This window comes from Phalacrocorax carbo, chromosome 2 (assembly GCF_963921805.1).
Source record: "Phalacrocorax carbo chromosome 2, bPhaCar2.1, whole genome shotgun sequence".
NCBI lineage: Eukaryota > Metazoa > Chordata > Aves > Suliformes > Phalacrocoracidae > Phalacrocorax > Phalacrocorax carbo.
The window spans coordinates 150620214-150624553 of NC_087514.1; the positions used below are offsets into that span (position 1 = coordinate 150620214).

The 4340-nt window shown below is 46.6% G+C and overlaps 1 long non-coding RNA gene across 1 annotated transcript; it reads left to right on the forward strand.

Annotated features, from left to right (window-relative positions):
• Positions 1-318: 318 nt before the first annotated feature.
• LOC135312116 (uncharacterized) lies at positions 319-2944 on the forward strand. Its single transcript, XR_010371776.1, has 2 exons — positions 319-441; positions 2665-2944. It is a non-coding gene; the product is annotated as an uncharacterized LOC135312116 (long non-coding RNA).
• The last annotated feature ends 1396 nt before the right edge of the window (positions 2945-4340 follow it).

Sequence of the window (4340 nt, forward strand, 5' to 3'; positions counted from 1 at the left end):
ATCCACTCTCGCTTTGCCTTCCTGCATTTGGGCCATTTTCTGCTAGCTAGCCAGGTCTAGCCAGCAGAGGAAAGGCTGTGGTGCTGTGGCTGAGGAGGTGTGCACCTCCTGGAACCTGGTGCTCAGAGAACCCTGTGCCTGAAGGGGGCTGCAGGCTGGCTCCTGTCCAGTGGCTGGACCTGCTGCATGTCCACAAAGGCCAATTGCAGAGAGATCTAGAGAACTGGAATGTCCTTTCCCAGATGTGGGGTGAGGAGCCAAGGGGAGCTGTGGAGGCCCAAAAGCAGCTCCCTCTTCTCCTACCTTTTGTAAGATAAGAACCTGTTTGGCAGCAGAGGTGTGGTGTAAGCCTATCATCTCTTTTTGAGAAGCTGGATATGGAAAAACAGCAGCACAGTATCTCAACCTCTCGTCACACATGTGTAAGCTGGAGTTGTAAAGGTGGGTCTTTGGTAGGTACAAAATACATCCAACTGAACAAGGAAAGAAAAAGCCCAGTCTTGGTACAAGACATATGAGAGAACAGTGAAATATCTTGGTTTGTCTGCCTCCATAGATGGGTCTGCTGGCAATTATTGAGTAATTACTTCATCCCAATGAAGTCGAAGAAGTGCCTCTTTGATTGGGTTGAAGTCTGCACTCCAGACCTGACTTGGGGAGGGTAACGTGGTGGTCAGACTCCTGAATTGCACTGGTGACCCACTCTCGTGTCTTGCAGATGCGTCATGCAGGCAGGAGTAGGGACAGACGACCCAAATGAAAAAAATGCATAATACAGATAGAGGCGTGGGCTGGGAAGGCCTTGGAAACCAAATCTAAGCCTGTGAAGTTTCCAATTAATTCAGACTCCTTCTTCAAATTATGTGGTAACTTGTTTCCCCACCATAACTCAGTTTGGATTTTCCTAAACTTGACAGTGTGGCTAATGCGGTCACAGATTTTCTATGCCACCATAAGTGTACATATTTAATGCCTCAGCAATCAAATAAGGATCTGCCGATCGTGAGCACAGCAGTGAGCTGTGTCGCCGATGGCATGTGCTAGTGCACTGAGCACAAACAAAGTGGCTGTGTTGGACGCTGCAGAAATAAAAGGGACCGGGGGCAAAATGAGAGGATTATGGGACATGCAGGCTAAGCAGCATATGGAAACTGCTGTACCAAGACAGCTTTGCTTTGATGTGTGCTTCTTGTATAATTACCATGTTAACCAGCTGACAGGAGAATGTTGCAGCAGAGAAATGGAATGACTCAAAAAATGTCATTGGTATCACTGGGAGAGCAACCAAACAATGAGGGAGGCTGCAGGCTCTGAATGTGGCCCCAGCAGCCTCTCAGCAGAGTGCTTAGAAAAGACCATACCCAGGAAGGACAACCCAGCAACATGGGGTTGTCTCTGAGCAGAGGTGCCTGTGGTGGGGACGCAGCCTCTGCCCTGCTCAGTGATGGCCAGGCTGGGGTGTGAGTGTCTGCCACAAACCAGAGTCCACGCAGTCTTTTCATGAGCGGACTTAGAAAATCCTCCATCCAGGAGTCAGGGCTGCATGAAGGGTGAGGTGGGAAGAGCCATGGAAGTGAAGCACAGTGCCTAAATCAGAGCTCCCTGGGGAGAGGGAAACCTCCCACCAGGACAAAGGGACTGTCACCCACCCTTTGGTGGCACGATCCACAAAGTCAGACAGCACTGCTGCACCTGCAGACATGGTCCCTCAGGGACAATACCATCGCTGGCTTCATCAGCATCACAAGATTTGCAGGCTCAGGGCAGGGGGAAGAAGGCAGTCAATACATTTACAGAGAGTTTTCAGCCAGCCTTGCTGCCCCCAGGAGGAAAGAGGTGCCCTGGAGCTTTCCCTGCTCTGGGGACAGTGGGCAGGGCTGCCTCTGCAGTGCCACCACATTGTGCAAGTCCTATCCTCGCAGTCATTACCCTCCACCTTGGTGCACCCGCATCACAACATTTTCTGCCTACTTTGGTCTCTTCTGCAGCTGGGAGTAAGTATCCCCTGTTTTTCTAACTAATATTTTCTGCCCATAGTTATTATTAGAAGTATATCTGATTCTTGGCAGAAATAAAAGTAATTACCAGCTTCAGGCTGGCACCTTTCTGTCTACCTCCTGCAAATATTTAAATTGGGATTTTGTTACCTAATGCTTTTGGTAATTAGTTGTTCAGTAGTATTTTTCCACTGCCCACATGTAGTCATAGATTGTGAAGACCAGATTTCCAAACCCAGCACCCAGAGGGGCAGATCTGAGTTCTGGCCTCAGTGCTGGGATTCTCTTGCAGGTATCATTTTGCTGCTTGTGCTACAAAGTGCAGGAAGATGAGTTGTATGTGGGACTGTTCTAGATTTTTTCCTTTGCACTACAACATTGGCATAGAAAACTTCGTATTTTCTTTTTGTTTGTTTGTTTTCTTGTGTGATATGTGGGTGTACACACCCCCACCCACCCCCACCCACCCTATATCTATCTCTTCCCACCCCACCCCCTTTTTTAACTTGCTGTGAGAACAAGTTTCATATGACTTTTTCATCTGACAGCCTCTGGCTGAAAATGCTTTTGGCCAGGGATTAATGGATCAACAATAAGTGGCAGAGATTTTTATATACATATTTTTAACGCAGCTTTCCAACTGTCTGCTTTGTTTTCTGATCTGTAGCAGTCCACCTCTATCCTCCCAGGCCAGCAGTGACCCAACGAAAGGATCGATGGCAGCCTGACAGTGGTGCCTCCCTCAAATAAAGAAGCATTTCTGGATGCTCCTCTCTGGTTCTGCTCCAGCACTCTCTGACCTCGAGGAAAAGGATCCCTTTGTATTTTTTAAAAAGTGTTGGCTTTGGCCATGTAATCATGGATTGACTTGTGATCTTGCTTTTGGATGAAATAGGCCCCCTTCTCATGCACTGATTCTTTGCTATTAAACACTTCATAGAGGCTAATCAGGCTGTGTTTCGCTTTGCTGTGCAAGGACCACAATGGATGTTAGCTCTCCCTGCCACAGATGAACATGATCTTTCATAATATGCTGCAGAATTTGCTTTCTAGGACATCTATACGGAGAGCAAAGGAGATGTGGTTGTTGTACCACCCCACTGGCCAGCGTGGATACTAGGCTGGAGACCTGAGGCCCTGGCCTTATGTTTATCTACAGCAAAGCTGCACCTTGTGTAAAAAAAACATGTGAAGTGCAACCTTTTTCCTATCTTGTGATCTGAAGAGCCAGAGGGAGCAGTGGACGATGGAACATGACCTTGCCAGAAGTGTTAGGCTTATCCCAGGTGCATGAACATTACATGATGGATGACAGCTCCACCTCCTAATCACCATACTTCTTAGCCTGCTGACTCTTATGTTGGAATACAGACATTTTACAAGTGTTAGACTTTATATCTCTCACCCCCCTTAGAGGGACATCCATTAAAACCCCCCTCATCCTACAGATCCCCAAGAGGATGTGAATAACATAGCTTGGTAGCAAAGTACTTCAAGAAATGAAAGCTCTGAGAAATCTTGCCAACTCCTGAGTTATTTCTAACATGGTTTCCATCGTAGTGTGGAAAAGGTTTTGGCAAAGCAGCGCTCAACAGAGGCTGAATTCAACAGGCAGAGGCTGCCAGGCAGTGACAGTGGGTCACTTGGCACTCTCGGAGCAGAGCACAAACATGGTATGTGGAGCCCAACGCCAGCTACAGAGAGAGGAATGGGCTATAGGCACAGTGCAAGAAAAGGCAGGTGGGACAGAATAACACAACAAAGTTAACTAGATTTCCAGTCTTTCCAGGTGCTCTCTCTTTCCAGGAAGCCACCAACAGCCTGCATAATATTGTATATAACGTTTTGAAGGACTCATGGGAAGGCAGGGGGAAAAGAAGGCTTTGAAAATCCTTAGAGGACTAGTGGAGCTGTAATGGATGGTATATTTATCCAGTTTTATATTTGCTTAAGAAAACCTGTTTTTCCTCCAAATGGCCACAAAAGGAACTATTAACAATAAAAGTCCAAGGAGGCTGTGCAACTTCCAAATGCTTTCCTAATGATCCCTAATGGGCAGTGTGCACTTGCCAGGCTCTAGTTAACCCCATCAGGATAGGAAATGCAATAAAATGATAATTTTAAGTCTTGTAGTTCATTAAAATGGAAAAGCTTTTGGGTTTTAGGGTGCAATTGAGACCCCAAAATGAGACACTTCAAAGCACAGAAGCTGGAAAAGCTGCTGGGGAAACAAACACACTATATATATCATCTAATAATGACACTTTTCCACACTGAGTCAATTTATTCTTTCTCCTGATGTCCTTGCTCTGAAACTCGCAGGTCTTATATTTGTCTCCTTGT